We start from the raw sequence: 18,786 nt of genomic DNA, 5'->3' as shown, positions 1-18,786 counted from the left end.
GCTGCATCTTTCAAATACTGTTTATACTTGAATGCATCTGTAATAACAATCCAATATAAAACTTTTAGTGGCCATTCATGCAGAACCAGTAACATCTTTCAAAACACCACTTGTCTTTTTCTTAAAGCCATTTTGTAATGTTAGCCATTCATTTTTTTGTAGTTCCATTTTTAAAATATGTTTTACTTGTATACTTTATTGTATTTTGGGCATTTAATTCCATTTTATTCACTGTACTGTTATTTGCTGGACTTTATTTCATCCCAGTGTAGATTTGTTTCAACTTATTTCATTGTAAAGCACTTTGTAACATTGATTGTAAATGTTAAAAGTACTAGTAATAGTATTCAGCCTTTTGCTTATAATACTTAAATACCTTTACACAAGGCCTTGTCAGTAGCTTTACTGACGCCACTGAAGCGATTTGAGATGTGTACATTTTATTTTTATTTTATTTTATACTGCGCTTTCTCCCAGTACTTCTTTTTTTATATATATATATATTCTATATATCTATCGTGGCTTAAACCGGGACCTGAGAATGTAATTTCGTACCTCCCTATGTGAAGATGTGTGTTGGTATGACAAATAAAGTTCCTTGAATCCTTGAATTTGTGCAACACGCTGATGCCAGAGTGGTGTTTTATTTTGAAAGCTGGGAGCGGAAGTGGCTGGTTGCCCGGGACTAGCTTGATGTGAGGGGTCGATGTGAAGGCAGGCAGCCTGCGACAGAAAAACAAGCGAGGTTAGGTCGAGCGGTACGTGTCCAGTCTGTGTTTTAAAAGAAAGGAAAACAGTGAAACCGGAGGATATGTGGATTTAAACGGTATATTTGTGGCTTTTACGCGGGTTTAGTTACTTATTGTTCGCTACCCGGTCTCCCATTTTGGCGTGTTGAGCGTGTCGCCGTTTCTCACTGGAGTGAACACTAAGGTAAGCCTGTTACCCGCAAACCAACTGTGTAAGTTGGACGGGCTACTTTGCCCACTCGAGCGCTGTTTAAACGCCCTTTTTTGCTCTATTTTGTCGCTCAAATCTTTATCTGAAACAGCCGTAAAAGTTGGGACTAAAATTGCAGGTTTCTGGTGTCACTTTCTGGGCTTGACGTTGGGTCTTTGTCCACTCTGATGTGGTCTAACTACACATTGTGCTCGGAGCTCGGTTTCCCTCCGCATTTCTGCTTGTTGCGGTGAAAGAACGCACTCTGCGTGGCTTCATCATCCCTCCTCATGACTAAAACATGTAGTTTAAACGCATCCTCTCATCCATTTTTTAATATTTCCACGGGGGCACTTCTTAAAGGCCTGTAAGCGCAGGCTACTATAGCGATCCTCCAGCACATCTCTGTTCTCCAAGACATCTGTTTTGTGTCACTTCACATCTACATTTCTGCTCCTTATTGACTTATTTTAAACAGAAATTAATCCACGTGTTCTCTGGCTATTATGGCACACGGCGCATTATAGAGCCTCTGTTAAAAACGCACTAGCTTGCACAATGAACCACATTTGCCAAAACACCATAGATTGGCGACTGGTGCCACATGCAGAGCTTGTCAATGTGTCTAGTGGCTCTTCATGGTAACTACACCATGTTTCCTTTCCATCAATCCCAATAGATGACAGGAGGGATTCTCTTTCTTGCTTGTCCGCACATTGATTGTCCATGAATTCATGTTTTTTTTTGCTTGATCAGACAAGGAGAAATGCTTTGTTCCCCCCACTGCATCGTGATGGCTCAGGTTACTTTAAGGCACAGGCAGCAGTTGTTGGTGCAGGTACACTTAAATGGCACACCTATTGTGCAGACACACCCTCTGTTAAGGCCACAGCGGTGACACAGTCTAGGACAAGGTTCGCTCCGCAATGACAGGTATGTGGAAGGCAAGTGCACCAGCAGACTGCCAGGCCTGTTTTGTCGAAACTTCCCATCTTACGTCATGAGGGAAGAACTGTCAGTGCCAGAAAATGTACATCTTAATGCTTTGCACATTTCACATTCACATCTTCTTCAGAGCAGATTAGATGTTGAGCTCCGCTGAGTTAAACCCTGATAAAGAAATGGGCAGAAAATGAATCGGCAACAATCAAGATGGTTGATTAATCGTTTTCGCAAAAAATGCAATAACAATTATCTGATTCTGGTCTATCAAAAGTGAATTTTTGCAGGTTTTCTTTGTCCCTCACAGTAGTAAGGAAAGGGAAGAGAAGTAACCTCTACATTAATCAATAATGAAAGTAATTGCTAGTTGCAGCTCTGCCCTGTTCTACTGTATTTTCCTTCACAGTAAGGTTTAGTCTATGTTAGGTATTTGTCAAGAGGTCAAACCTCAGTATATGACCCTTCAAGTCTTATGTAAAGGGAGCTGTCAAACATTTACCACTTGCTGCTTGTAAATATTAAGAATCCTGGCAGTGAAACACACCTGAAAGCATGGATCATTTACTGATTCTTGCAATAAAAGTAGACAACAAAAGGTGTTTTGAACAGGTGCCCATTCATTCAGGAAATAGTAGTTTAAAAGCGTTTCTCTTCTAAGTGTGTCATCTGGGCTGCATTCACTCCTAAAAGTACAGCTTGTTTTTTTAGGTCACTCCAGTCTGATATTTAAAAGTTGAAAAGAATAGGGAACCATTGCTTAACTACCAGCTTTTCCAACATCAGTATTTGCTGCTTTTCTCTCAGCTTTGTTAATTGAGTATTTTCTGCTTTTGGACATTTTAAATCAAGACATTTTAAAGGTCCCACATTCGGTTCTTTTTCAAGTTTATATTTCTATTTGGAGGTCCAACTAGAAAAGGTTTACAGAGAGAAAGAATGAGAGTATGAAAACTGAAGCTTGGTGAACAGTGCTTGCGTAATAGTCTGGATTTCTTCTTTTTAATTAATTGGCTTTCCAATGAGAGAATAAGATAATAAGCCCGTAAATCCTCTTTCTTCTTTATATTTGATTGCACAGTTATGAGCTGAGACTAATAACTCTGCTCGTCTCTCTCTCAAATGATGCTTAATGGGGCCCAAAATGTCCTCACACACTGTAAGTGATTAAATGTCACACAATGCCTGCACGACGTTTTGTTATTCTATTGTTTTGAGTAGGAGTTGGTGGAAAAAGATCATGTTATTACCAAATAGTATTTTGGTTTTATGTATGTACTTTTTGTGTAATGTGAATTTGACGGTGTCGTTAGACCAAAACATGGATGGGCTCATTACTGTATGTAGAAGGTATTCTACAGTCCAGCATATGCCAACAGGACTAAATGCAGTATTATAATTATGAATTTAAAAGTCTATTATAATTCAACAATAAAAAATTCATACTTTAATAATGTAATTGGTAGTTAAATAATTTAAGATCGTAATTTCAAGACCAGGGCAGATTCTGGCTTTTTATTTGAATGTGCGCGCTGTGAGAAAAGGGGGTATTAACGGAGGTTGCATCATCCTCTTACATTTCATGACCCATACGCATAAATGGAGTTCCTCGAGGAAAGTGAACTCTAAAAGAAAAAAGAAGTTACTTTAAGATGCTCAATTGCAGTGTGGTGTTTTAGACTTTGTAAAGGTCATGCTGGATTACCCTAGACTTTGAGTGTCTCCCGTCCTTTATGAAGTTACAGTGCAGCAGGGAATAGAGATCATTGTCAAAATTGGTGTTTTATCTGTGGAAGGCATAATGTGCCCCCCCCCCCCTCCCCCTCAGGAAATCCTAATCTCTCTAGGAGAGGAGAAGGAATTAAGAAGTGCAAGCACAGATGGACGGTCAGGAGACATAGAGCGATACTCATAAAGACCATCATGTCGGTAGTGAGATAAAGGTCATCCCATTGTCTCAGTAATCATGTGTAATCTGGGGAGTGGCTAGCCATTAAACTGGTACTACATACACTTCTGACAATGGACCCCCTTCCTATGACCCCATGATCTAGAAAGAGGATTTATCCTGCCATAAAGCAGAAGGCACACCACACTGACCCCTGAACAGTATATGTGACCAATTGTGTTTTAGTTGTGCTATTTGTTTGTTTTCAGGATTTATATATAACTTCCTGGTATTAGATCTTTTCCTTCACACCACGTCGCTGCAGTGCAATAATATTTATCTTAATTGTTATCATTTTCAGCCACGAGAGGCTCCAAGGATGGTAATTTAAGTAAACTGAGTAAAATATCTCAACATCTGCTTGATCACTTGGCACTAGATTTTGTACAAGCATTCATGGTTCGCATGCAATGTTTTCTAATGATCAGTGGACTAATGATCAGAGATTGATATTTGTGGTCTTAGTTTAAATAATTCAGCAACTATTTAACTGACTGACATTTCATTAGGACAAAATCTTATTTGCCCAATATTGTGGTTTATGACTAAATACTTGCTAAACTGATGACATTTCCATCAGCCTCTGGCCATAGCAAACATTACCTGCTTAACATCAGCATGTAAATATTTTCATTGTGACTATTTTTGGCTGCTGATGTAAGCATTTAGCTCAAAGCGCTACTGTGCTTAAATACAGCCTCACAGAGCAGCTAGTGTTGATACTCTTGTCTTAGTCCTGTTAAAATTAGTTTTTAAAACACAGTTCGTATCCAGACATGAGCTTCTGTCTCTTTCACCTGTAATTCGCACCTCAGTTTTGCCATGACTTTATATTGTGCTGCTTTTGTAGTTTAGGGTTTCAGCTGTCTCTCCTGAGTGCTCTCTTTTGTTCCGTTAGTTTGTCCATTCTCTCCTCCTCACCCTTCATCTCTATCATCACCTCCCGCCTCCATCACCCGGCTTGAGTTCCTAATTCATGCCCAACAACTGAACTAACACTGTATTGGCTCCAGTGTCCTTGTGTCACCACTGGGCACCAGGCCTAATCCGACTCTGGGACACCGAGGGAGGGACCATGAAGGGAAGGAGTGGGAGGAAGGGAGGGCACTGGAAGTGAGTAAAGCCGGTTATATTAGACTGGTAAAATATCTCAGCCTCACACTCTCTTGGTCCACAGAGACACAGCTGTGGACTTTGTTATCTGTGGATGGTGCATGATGATGTCAAGGCCTGAGATGACATTGGAGGTGATCAGAGAGGTTTAGGAGGTCAAGAATTTGAAATATGATGACGAAGGGCAATATTAGAATGTGTGAGTAATAGGCATATTATTGTAAAAACAGAAGAAAAAGGGCAATAGATACCTGCAGAGAACTGTGAGGTTTGATTTCTAATGGTGATAGTGTTTCTTGAAACTGAAATTATTCAAAAGACATTTGGGGAGTGGGGAACTACAAACCTCCTGAGGTCCTCAGCAAGATTACTGTGGAGATTGTAAATGTGACTCTTCCCTTGACAGAGAAACGTGCCCAAAAATTCATGAACAGACTGAGAACTACTCGTTAAATCGCAATCAAGGGTCAACGGCTCCTCCACACTTTGTTTCAGTGTGTGTGTGTGTGTCTGTGGAGTTCATGTTACATAGCAGAAAATTGGTAGTTAGTGCCATGAAGAGAGACAGAGCTAAGGGTGAAACCCAACACTTCTTAGCAGGAGTGCGTAAAGTTGGACGAAAGTTCAGGAACTCCACACACACACATGCACAAGTAAAATTACTACGGTACATGTTAGAGAAGATAAAGTTTAATGGTTACAACTTGTCAAATGTAAAGATTTACAAGCAGTGTGAATATGAAAACATTTGGGGGAATGTATTGACTCTTTTCACTCTATTGACTCTTTACTAATTTTTTTTAAAAAAGTGATCACATAATCAAGATGACAACAGGGATGCACTAATCCAACTAATTCTCCCCACATACAGATTCTGATACCAAATACAGAGTACTGACACAAGTGCTCTTTTTTTCAAAATGTGTTCAGTGACTCTGTGCAACCCAGATTCCTAGAAATCACATTTGAATACAATAATGTCCACCAGATTACATGTTCTGTTAACATAATAAGAAAATGTTGACACTAAACTGTAAAATTACATTGTCAACTTAATTCATTTAAGACAGAAATATCAATGCAATACATTCTCCTAATTAGTACAGCATAATTAAACTTTTTTATGTTTGTTTAGTAACTGGCAGGACTTGGTTAAGTTTAGGTTAAGTGATCTAGTTTAATACAGCAAAAGTATGCAAAAGAGACTTGAGGCACAACATACTTAACATTTAACTGATCTTTTACACGTGTACATGATCTTTTCCTAACTTAAACCGAAGTGCCTTTGTTGCCTAGATTTAACGGTTGGATGCAAACGTCGGTCTCTGATGTCAAAGTCCTCCACTTTGTAAGCCTACCGCCCACCTCGACCACCTTCCTGTAACAATAACGCAGCACAGAAATGTAGCGCTTCATTGCCTCAAAGTAAACTTTGTCTCTGAACATAATCCAGGCAGAGATGACATTTGTGAAAACTATACTATATAAACATAATTTCAGGCTTGCTCTTTGTTATATATAACACGCAGTCTGCAGATACAGACCAGACAAACAGCTTCAGTGATAAATGATCAGAGCTGATCTGCAGTAAATGAAAAATGAAAATAATCATTAGTTGCACTGCTCAAAAATATTAGTAAGAGCAAATGAAGACAGTCTGTACCCCTCATGTTCCTGCTTAGCAAATATTTTAGTTTATTAGCAATTAGATCATCTTGCAGTGCCTAATAACGTGTAAAAGTTGTGAAATGAAGAGAAGACTGTAGCTCGCACATCATTCAGACTTTCTGTGACTCATGAAAAGAGTTGAGCTATTGTTTGAGTTGGTTCCATCACATCGTTTTCAGTGGAGGCTTCAGCAGGCCCTTCATGCTCTAATTGATTTAATTAAGTGGACTTTTTCCCCTTTGGCTGCGTTGATGCACAAACCGGCAGTATGCAGACAAACATTGAGTTATCTCACCCAGAGCACCAGGGCTTTGCTTATCTGTATTTCACAGAATGATCCATGTTCCGACTTCCCCTTAGAGCATCACAGCCCACGTTAGACGCATCCCTCTGTGGATCAGCCTCATTAACAATCTCTCACCATTCCTGTGGACTCTCCGAAAGGCACAGACGCTTTAGTAAACATTATGATTCACATTCATGAAGGGTCTTCCCTAATGTGCGATGAAAAATCGTTTCACACACTGCTCACATTTTGCAATAGGCAGACATGTATGCTGAATTTTTGCGACAACCTTGTCACTTCAGTTATAGTCATTTTTAATGTTAATTTCAACTGAAACAGACCATGTGCCCCTGAAAATGGAGATAATTCTGCTCTCTTTGAAATCCTATGAAAATATTAATTCCTTCTATTTTCCAATAATGTTTTCTTGTTTATTACCAACTTGAAATGACCCATTACCTACCTGCTGTGAGGGCAAAGAAACATTGCTTTGTTCCACCACTCTACAGCCATGAGTGGACTGGGTTTTTGCAGTCCAGCAAGACCAATAGAGTGACAAGTCCTGCACTTGAATTTTCATTCCTATATCAATATTTCATGCTTATCAACTTAATATCTTGGAATCAGTGTAACTGGCAGATAGCCTCTGAAAACAAGATGTGCAAAGTAATTGGGCTACACTTGTTATTTCAGTGTGTCAAATACATATTTAATCAGCATTGCGTGTCTTGTACTGCTCAGTTCGACCCTACCCAACCTTACATGCGCTCGCTTCAAATCCTTTTCAGATAAATAGATGCGGATCCTTAAAGTCTTACAGAGCGTAGTTTTTAAGTGCAGTGGTTTGTAGCCAATACTGCCAAGTTATGTATGTTTTAACAACCATGTAAACAATTTAACAGTTTCGTAGCATCTCTTAAGTTTGCAACAGGGGAACGACTTTGAGAGGAGTCCAAGTGATCTGACATTATATCCATGTGACTGTTCCATCGGCGGTGAACTGCTGATATCACAATAAGCACACCTTCAACCAGACATGGATCACTGAAATAAGCTTGTTTCGCAGTTTGTTGGATGCAGAATAATGCACACTCTCAGCTCTCTGGGCCACATGGCGTGAAAACCTCGGGGTTACAGGATCTGTGAGCATGCACTGGATGGCCAGTTGCTTTTTTTTAAAAATTAAAAGTATTGTATTCTCATCAGTATGACAATCCCAGGAGAGCAAAAACATTGATGACTTCAGCCTGAAGAGAGCATTAGTAAGGTGTTATAAGTAATCTCCCACAAGATAATTGAGAAATCTCTGTGATTAACAGAAGGGCCCACGCTACGCACAGAGAGAATAGGTGAGAGCTCCTCGAGGCGTACCAATCGTGTCTGTGTGTGTGTTTGCTGGGACATGCATTATGGGAGGGATTATATGGATGGAATTCAACTCCAGTGAAAACCTGCCACCAACTCTGTTTCTACAACGCAGGAGCTAAACAGTGTTGTCAGAATTACACAATGCCAAGACAAGACGCAACACAGAACAGCCATGCGATAGCAGCTACATATCTGAATCTGAGACCTGACAACCGATGGTGTGCAGAGGGCTCTGAATTACCTCACCGCCTGTTGCATATTAATGGATTGTATTACTTTTTAAAAAAAATCTGTGCCTACTCTATGTGCAAGACTAGCTGTGCAAGGTTGCATTCAGTATTTTGAATGAGGACTCTCCATTGACGCAGCAGGCATGTGAATACAGCGTTCATTCAGCTAAAAGTTTAACCTGGCTCAACTTACATGTAAGCGCACATTCCTGCTACATCACTTTGTCACATTAACATTGTATTTCCACTATTTACCTTGTGGTCACTGTGAGAATATATGAGATAATTGTCACAGGGATGACTTTCCAGAGGTTAAAGTCCTGTGTCATGCTACTATACATTGGTGTGCAGTCAGTGTCTTGACATCTAATAAAACTTCAAACCCTTAGATTTTTTTTTAATGCAGGGCTGTTTTCTGTCTGAACTTCCACCAAAGGAGAAATAGTATTTTTTGTCTTTGATATGCAGCTGTGACACATTTACGAAGAAGCCCCCAGTTAAGTGTCTTTTTAAATTTTGATGTGTCTCTCACCTGACGTGTCCCACATTCAGAAGTTTTTATTTTATTTTAAAATGAACTTGAATCATCCTTTTTATCTTTTATCACTCTGCTTTACTGCCGTCTTGCTGTTATGTTTTGATTCTCAATTGGCTTGTAACACATTTTATGCCATGTTGATTAAGTTGTATGTCCTGTACACTAGCAGCTGTGATTGATTTTTTTACATTTTTTTTTATCTTAAATGTTTTTTTTTCCAAACCTCATATCTTAGCTAACACCAGATCTCAGTGTGGCATATGAAAGAGCTACAGTAACTGTGTATGGAGATTGATTTTGACTGTGCGGAAAGAATTGTCAAATGGCTTTTGCTAGTTGTTGAACAGTCGCATGAGACATTGGTACAAGACTGGCTAATCGTGGCTGATAATTCACTGCTCATGAAATCTGTATGAGGACAGATTAATGTTTTGGAAACAACAGCTCAATTTTGATATTCCTGCTCCAAATATCTTTTAATATTTTAAGGCAGATTATCAAGTGGAATCACCAGTTCATGTATTTTTAACATGTAGGCTGTAAAGATGTTTCGTCTTCGCTTATTTGTCCTGAAATATGCTGCTGCTGCGTGCTTGGGAGTTGATTCAGTTGCTGAATGGAGCAATATGATAGGTCTCCTCTAATCCATTTGTGCACTTTCCCCCTCTCTCTCTCTTATTCTCCCTCTCACACACAACCACACACACACAGCTGAGGGAAATCCTGCTTTATTTATGAGATGTATAGCTCAGAGAGCCACAGCGTTCTCCTGAGAATTCAAGACTGCACACACACAGTATTTGCCCTCTGGAGTCTCTTCTTTCTTTCTCTCTCACACACAGTCATATACACTTGCTGCAGGGCTTCTATTTACCATATCTGCTGTTTTGGCTTTGCAGAACTGCAGTTGTTTCTGTGACCTCGGTCTTCCTCAGCAACGCATGGTGAGCTGCTGGCACATGCTGAGGGTGGTGCTTCTGTGTGTTATGTGGTAGTGGAAGGAGTGATATCATCTGCATGTCAGCGAAGCAGAAAAGCCTTACTATGCTCAGGCCACACTAAATGACTGTACTGGCATTCAAGTGTATGGTAAAATGTCAAGCTAAGATATCCCACTGTGCAGAAAACCATGATAGGAACAGGAGAGAAGTATTTGAACTGTTTTAAATGTTCAGCCAAAGCACATAATAAAAATGATGGCGTAGAGATAACATCATGTGCAACTGTTTTGGCCCTCAGCTGAAGGGCAAAAAAGAAACCTAAGTTGTTCAAATGATTTAGAGGTGACAGTAAAAACTGTTCTTGTAGAGCACATTTTGCCAGGTGTTGCATTCCTTGTGTGGGCTTTTCTGCTGGAACTTTGGCATTTAACTTTAATATTTTAAACCATCAATGTATTTTTTTAAAAAACAAAAACCAGAAATATGAATCAGTGTTTATTCTAATTATTAAAAAAGGAGATTTGCATTAAAAAGTGAAAGAGTGGAGACATACAGCAATCTGACATGTATTGACGAGTGTTTTATGCTCTTTTCCATGTGTCCATGTGTACATATAATATAAATGTGTACATATGCCATTTCCATTTTCAACATGCTGTTCTGGTCTTCCTGTGGCTCTGACATCAACTCAGAGTTATGTAACATAGACAAACAAACATTCACAAAGCTCCGTAGAAAAGAGTTCCCATGTGTCTGGAAAACCTGGATAAATATAGACTGTTTTCTGTCAGTCATGGAAAAATAACAGTCACTCATGGAAAATAAATAGCATGGTAAAATGTCCCAGAAAATGTTTCTCTTCCTTGAAAATATTTGACAATTCTCAGCTTATCTATTTGCTCAGGACACGACTGACTGATCTCCCTTCAACGGTTAAAAAACTAACTGAGTTTGTTTTGCTGATGTTTTGTAACACAGATTGACTCACATTTAGACTTGTGCACTTGCACGTGCATTTAAAAAAGAAAAAAAACATAATAAATGACAACAAGAATATAGTGATCAATGAAGAAATGGTTGTCGCCTTTGCAACTGCCACATTTTGGTGAAGACCCTTTTTTAAGGAGAAACATCTCACAATCTTCTGAACAATAAGCAAATGAGTTGATACGTCATGTCATAGATGTAGTCAACGCAGACCATAGTAATCCGCAACCATTTTTATAATCTTCTTTTTTCTTCTTCAGTTTTTCCAGTTAAACATACCAAACATTCAGTTTTTTGGGCTCTCAAATGTAAAATTTGATGCTTCTCTTTGTCATGATTTGATAAACTAAATAATTTGGGTTTTGGACTGTTGATCTGAAAAACTAGCAATTATGTCACATTGGGGAGTTAAGAAAGGCCTTTTTTTAAAACAATTAATCGAGAGAACAGTCAGCAGATTAATCTATGAAGAAAATAATTATCACTTGCAACCCCTAACTATGACAAGAGACATTTAATTTACAGCGAATGTATAATTTTCTTTCTCCATTTTCCATACACAACAATGGGATTAATAGTATGGTGTTTGTTGGGAAACCTTTTTTGCAAATGGTGTAAGGGGGGAAAAGGATAAATGGAATGATTGTCTGCCCTCAGTCGGGATAAAGATATCTGACTGGTATAGCTGAATTATTGTCACTTTCAGAAGGAAATAGTTTACATGATTCGGTTTGTGTAATCTGCTTTAAGCCTTTGTCTCATTAATGGCATAGAGCCTATTAAAATATTCACTGACTGTCCATTCAACAGCCAACTATAAGCAAATGGCCTGAGTAAATTATCACCTTGTATACTCTGGCTCGGTTGAAGTCGTTCAACAGGTCTGCATTGCGTTGCACCAGTCTTTCTGCATTGCTCTTGCTACATCAGTCTGTTCTCTCTTGGGAGCCTCAAGGTAGCACCTGATCAGAGAGAATAATTCAGGTCCATAGCCGAGGGAGGAGTAGAAAGAAGACCGATGGAGCAGAAGGTACAGAGAGAAGTTAAAGCTCAAGCTAGGATAGAGTCAACAATGGTTTGTGTTATACAGGGAAGAAGAAAGGGGGTAAGAGAGGTTCAGAGTTTCTGACTATTTTTGTACTGTTTCTGCATGAGCTAACCTAATTTTTCAACATATTCTTTCACAACTGATCCAGAGAGATGCTAGATTTACACTGAAGTTGGGTTTATTTCCTTATGCAGCACAGGGTCAGCTGTGGTAGTACTGCCTGTAAAGTTATCATATATGTAGCACATAGTGAATGAACTCAAACATGCAAATATGCACTGAGTAGACAGCTTGTTTTATCTCCCATGTTGCCTCATTAAGAGAAAATTTCTTCCTGCCATGTATGGCTTGCAGGTATCCTCACAGATGCATGGTAATGTACATGATTGCCTACACGAGAGTGTAAATTTAGATGTAAAATCCTTTAATTCCTCAAGCAAAGTTTTCTTTTCCACCAATGCTTTGTCTTTCCTATTTCAGTCAGTTTTTAATCCACGTACAGGCTTGTTTCCAAAAAAAGATCCACACCGATGTCTGTGGATTATCCAAAGTATCTGGGGCATCGTTTCTGGAAAGAGACACAGTGAAAAACTACATTTTAAAAACTCAACTGCAAGCACCACAAACAGAATTACATTCAATTACATTTAATTGTGCTGGCTGGCTGAAATGTCAGCAGCAGAAATCCCCAAATCGAAATAAATGGAACCAAAACTTTCTGCATGGCTAGATACCACGCGACTTAGTTGGGAAAATGCATGTTTTGTGGTTTGAGTGAACTAAATACATTCAGGGTGACTGTTTTACAGTTAATGCTCTGTCTGTGTATTTACTTTCCCACTAAAACGCAAGATCCATCAGTTAGGAAAGGAGCTGTCACAACTGTGAAGAGAGAGACTAATGGGAGGCTTGTAGGAGTACCAGACTGTTTAAAAGCAACGACACACAAACGCTGCTGCTTCTACATCTTGATGAGAGTTTTTAACAGCACATGAAAACAAGTAAAACAGCATTAACTGTCTCACAGAGGTTGTTTGTGCATGTGGTCTGCATTGTAATGCATAGCATTGATGCCTCCAAATGTTAAACTGTCACATCTCTAGTGCAAACTTTAGTAGATGCACTCTCTAGTCTGCAGAAGACTGGAGACTAAATGTTTGCAGAAACAAAGCAGTAGCTAACATGTAAATAGTCATCAGTTATTCTCAGTTCAACATGTAGGAGTTTATGAAGATTATTGATAAATAACAAAGATTATTAATAAAAAAGCACTGTAATAATCAACAAACCTGGACTGATCCAGTTGTTGTAGGTATATAGCACTTCACAACTGATTAAAAACTGGTGAAACCTTTCAGAGACCCCTGAACTCAAACTTCTATCAGTTAAATGACTTTAGCAAATTTTATGTTAAAACCCAGATTTCTAGTAACAAGAGTAACAAGAAACCAAATCATTTTTTCATTATTTCCTGAAATGGGGAGACGCCTTGATAAGTTGAAGGTGAAGCATATAAAGATAGGACACCCCTTGTTGTAAAGTTGGCTACATTTAGACCTCTTCAAAGAAGGCCAAGTTTTCTTGCCAATACAAACCCCTGTTTCCTATTTGATAAAATGAAAAATTAATCATATGTCTTCTCTTGCCTAAACAAAATACAGTCTAGTTTAGTGAGCAATGTGGGCCTTGTAGCAAAGACATAATTAGCGCATTATTTCTACTGTGACTAATTATCTACTGGTAATTTCACATGACCACTCCATAAGGCATTTAAGTCCCTTCTGGGAAAACAAACAAAATCAAGAAGAAATTATTCTGGCATTAATTACTTTGTTTACATGTAAACATTTCAGGACAGCTGCAGCTCTAGTCAGATTCAACAAGAAGTGGTTTGTACAGCTGTAGAGGGGCGCACAGTCTTTTTTCAATCTTCCAAATTAAAAGAAATACATTGGAAACTTATTATTAAAGTCTTATTACTGTACTTCCCCTCACAGCCATGCTTGCAGATGTAGAATGTGTTTAATCTCGTTGCTCCTCACTCGCTTTACTCTCATGGTCATTTATTCATGAGGAGCACACAGCATCTTTATACTCTGGATGTTTACAGGATCTGATTTTTCCTCACTTTCATAGCAAGTGTATCATCTTCTTATAGCAGATTGATTCTGGATTGCTAATTGACTGTATTGACTATAGTAGGTGTAAGCAAAGCTGAAATGCAGGACTTGTTCTGCTCAGGGCGTTGTGTCTATTTGATTTCACAAGCTGCTCATATCTGACAGTTTTCGAGCCAATGAGACACTGCGGTGAGGAATGTTTCTTGCCTCCAGTCTCAAAATGCTCAATATGGCAATAGAGCATCTCTTGTTCTCTGCACATCCTGCAGCAAATTTTTTTGGATGGTCTTGCTAAATTCACCCCTGCTTCAGGTGAGATTGTTGAGGAGAACTACCAGCTGACTGTTGTGTTTGTGTCCATATTTGGAGGTTGTTTTCAAATCTCCATCCTCACTCTTAACTTGTGATTACCTTTACTGTGCTTTGATGCAGCCAGGCTCATGATTCTCTTGTTTTTTCTATTTCTGTGGTGTAACAACGAAACGACTGTAAATAGTGATTTGATGGCACCTCATTACTACCTGTTAACAAGGTTTTTCTTGGACCTCTGTGTTGAAGCTTCAATCAAATCATTACTACTAAACATTATTACTAAAATTAATATAGATACAGTTTGGCATAATTCTCAACACAAGGTCCAACTTGTTTGTTTTTGAAGTGTTTGAAACCTTGAGCCTTTTTTCATATACAACTACATGTTATCATGTGACCTTAAGCCAAGTCATGTCATGACAAACTAAGACATCTCAACAACTCCATTCACTGAGCAAGGCCACAAAATGTGGTTGAAAGAGATTGTGTTTGCAACTTTTCCAAGACTACAAATGAATCCTCACACTTAAAAGATCATTCAAGTATTTTTAAACCTGGACCTTTTTTTTTATTTGTACATATTTTTGATTCAAAATGACGGGTAGGTATAAAAATATTTTGAATTGTTCCAGTAGGTCGCCTGTGACAATATTACAGAAAGGATCCCTACAGAAATAGATCTGTAAGATCTTTTCTGTTTAACCAGAAACAGCTGTGAAATCACTTGGCTCAAAGTCACCAGACTCCATTGACAAAAAACAGTAATTTTACACAGTAGTTGCTAGTCTACTGCTGTCTTGTTCAGTTGGTTTGTTTGCGTCATTGTGACTTTGGTGTTTTAAATGGTTAGTTTGGATTCAACATAGTGTGTGTGTGACACACAACGCAAACAAACCAACCTGCAGTAAACCAGGCACTCCCATGTACTGCAAAGTAAAATGACTTTGCAATACAACGGCCGTTTCTGGCCTGTTTGCTGCCCGTTCTCAGCTACCAGCAGAGGCGATCTGCTCGACTGTTTCCTAAAGTTTTTGTACATACCTGTCGTTTCAAATCAAAAATATGTGAAAATATGGCTCAGGTTTAAGAATACCCGAGTTATCCTTTAATATAAATAAACATAAATACTGCTAAATGACAACACCTGAATTTTGTGATTAGCTACACTGACATTTAGAATTAGTGAGGGAGGGGTAGGACAGTAAGGACAGGTGCTTGTCGTCTTTACATTCTGCAACCAATAAAACTTGCATCGTAGTTTTCCTACGTTATACTCTCGTCACGCTTCAGTGTCCAGTGTCCTCAGATTTATCCACAATGAAAACATGTTTTCAAAAAGCTCAGTTTCAGAGAGAAGGTCCGTAGAAATGTGCTTCATGATGAGTGGTTACACAAAATATATTAAAATGTACAGTGTAGTGCAATTCATTTGAAAACAATACTGTAGCTTTTAGCCACTGTCACATCTCTGTTGTTTGGCCTGGAGCTGTTTGGCTGGTTTTTTGCCCACATAGGTTGTTTCTCTCTTTATCTCCCCCTCTCGCTCTCTGTCAGACACAAACACACCATCACCTCAGGTTTTTCTGTCTCCTCCAGTCGAAGGAAAACAAGCAACGTTGTACATCAAAGGTGTGTTCCCTACATTTGCCCTGCTGTGCTTTACAGTGCTCGTCTTTTGTTGTTGTGCCAAGGGACATGGATACCAGACTGTCACATACAGAGTTAAAAATAGAAACAGTTCTTCCTACTTTACTTTTGAACCAAAGCTGCAAAAAATTATAAAAAAAACAAAGACACATGGAAAACTATGGTGATAGATAAAGGCTTGTAACAGAGACAGGTTCTATAGAGTGGATTGTGTTACAAACCTCACAGAGAACAAGCTACTCAGAAGACGCGTCTCATGTGTTTGGAGTGCAGGGAGCTGTGCAAAGCGAACAAGCACTTCCCTGTTATGGAAGGAGGAAAAGTGGGCATTAAGGAGTAGAGAAAACAACCCATGTTTGAAGTCTATTTATGGCTGAAGTGTGGGAGAGAAAAAGAGGAATAAAAACTCAATGCAGCAGGGACTCCATGTTGTTTATCATCTTTCAGTGCAATCATTTGATGGAATGATAATATCAAATTAACATGATGCACTACTCAGTGCCTTAACTAAGCAGATACTAATTAAAACAGTAACTCACATAATGTGATCTCTAACACATTAGAGACAGGAGGTTGATGCTTCAGTAGAAAAAACATCAATACCTACCATCTGTCTGCACAGATAATGTGTGATGCAGGGATTAAATAATGGTGGTCATGCACAGTCATACCCTTCTGTAGTGCCATCACGCTGATGTCAGAATAGGGTGTTAAATTCATGTTCTCGTGTGGTTTTTTACATTCAATACATAAAGCATGTTGGTAACACCTCTTTAGAAATATCACTTCTTCTGGGGATTTGTAGGGACACTCCTGGAGATGTAGTGCTGTCTAATCTATCTCTTTTAGTGCTTTCCTTTTCTCTTTAACTTTAATGGGGAAGAAGTAAATCTGTGTTTAAACCGCCACCCTGTGGGTACACAGTCGACATTTGCCTTTGTGTAGAAGTTGATCCTTTGTAAAGAAATATTGAAAATCGAAGAGTGAAGGGATGAAACTGGGATCCTTTTGGGAATACCCCTGTCAGTGAAAATGGGACCACCCAGTGACTGTCGTCATGGAGACTCACTCAACAATGTTGGCTCTACTCGGGGGAGGACGGCTAAAGCGATGACAGAAATGAAAGTGGCATGTGAAAAATTGCTTGTAAAGACAGCTATGGGGGAGGATGGTCCACTCAAAGAAAGAAGGGAATTCCACATTTCTGTCATTAAGATTTAAGGCATTAGAGCTGAAACTAACAATTATTTTAAATGGCAATTTATTTGCCAGTTATTTTCTTAAATAATCGTTTGGTCTATAAAAAGTCAGACCATGTCCATCACTGGAAGTTAAAAAGCCAAGGTGATGTCTTCAAATGGATTGTTTTGTTCAAGCAACAGCAAAGCATCAAATCATTACACTTAAGAAGTTGGAAAAGGGGCACATTGCTTGAAAAATGACTCAAACAGTTAATCAGTTATCAAAATTTTAATAACCGTTCATAAGTTTGGGTTGGCGTCGCATAATATCCACCCCATGTGCTTTTAATAAATGTAATTGAGGTCAACCGATCAATCGGCTCTGATGTGGATTTACAAACTATCTTTATCAGCAGAACTTGGCTCCAATAGTGGCCGCTGGCTGCAGAGCCACCACTGGTCAAGCAGGAATGTACATTTTACATGGAGAAAGGAAGAGGTGCAGTCCGTGTTAGCCGTTCGATTGCTAACCCTGGCCAACCAAGTCTGTTGTTTGTAGTTTTACTCTCCAGCAGCTTCATCCTCCACTCTGTAAATACACCAGCCAGATTATGGACGTCACTCCAGTGTTCATGGAACTTCGCAAAACTTGTTTCTTAGTAGCAAAAGGCATCACTTGGTTTTGTTTTCGTGGGCCAACGTTTGTATAAAGTCTCAAGCTGGTTGTTTTTAGACTACTCTTGTAATGGTTCTATAATTTTTTTAATACCTTTTTGTGTATGTTAATGGAGGTAATTTTCTGACTGTGTTGCAGGGAATGCACTTCGTCTTATTCCCTCTCCCAGCTATCATTATTATATCCGCCTTTTAAGAATCTACCATTGGTTTACCACTAACATGTAAACATGCCAGAAATAATTTAGTGTTTTTCAGAAGTACTGTCCTCTGTAGAGTCTACCATCTGTGTGCTCCATGCACTGGATCCAGCGGAGCTCATGAGACTCATGAGAACAATCAGGTGTTTTTTGTGCTACTGCAGCAAGAATTTAAACAAGGCTAAAATAAAACTTTAACCAACGTCTTTGTGTTTTGAGATGGCTTTTGCACCTGATTTGGGGAAGCAGCATTTGCACAGCATAGTAACTTGTGTGCACGACATCATATTTTGTGCAGACAAAAAGAAGTCGCTCATGGTGATGGGCCTATTGAGAATTATTACCCCGGTCTGCGGCTCCCCTCGGCTTTACTGAGCTTTACAGCCAGTTTAAGCTCATTGTTCAGCTGTCTGGCCCCACTTCTGTTTCGGTTGACTCTCATTCTTCTACTGTTATATAATTTTCATTATAAATGTCTTTCTGTCATCAGTCTGTTATCTTCATAATAAAGATCTGTACTTTTCAGGGATTTTATCCCTCTGGTTTAGATTATGCTTCTCACCAGGGTTTGGGATAGCTGAGTTTGATAAAGAAGCCTTTTCTGTCTTCAAGTGTGTAGATGTGTAGTCATGTGGTGTGGTGATAG

The 18,786-nt window shown here is 39.0% G+C and overlaps 1 protein-coding gene across 1 annotated transcript in view; it reads left to right on the top strand.

The window, feature by feature from the left end:
- Positions 1-729: 729 nt before the first annotated feature.
- Positions 730-18,786, top strand: part of LOC139208057 (cytoplasmic protein NCK2-like) — a 33,641-nt gene continuing 15,584 nt past the window's right edge. The window contains exon 1 of the mRNA XM_070837604.1: positions 730-933. The gene's annotated coding sequence lies outside the window, so the exon portion shown is untranslated. The remainder of the gene's footprint in view (positions 934-18,786) is intronic.

The sequence above is a fragment of the Pempheris klunzingeri genome, chromosome 10 (genome assembly GCF_042242105.1).
Source record: "Pempheris klunzingeri isolate RE-2024b chromosome 10, fPemKlu1.hap1, whole genome shotgun sequence".
Classification (NCBI taxonomy): Eukaryota; Metazoa; Chordata; class Actinopteri; order Acropomatiformes; family Pempheridae; genus Pempheris; species Pempheris klunzingeri.
This window is presented reverse-complemented; position numbering and strand designations above follow the sequence as displayed.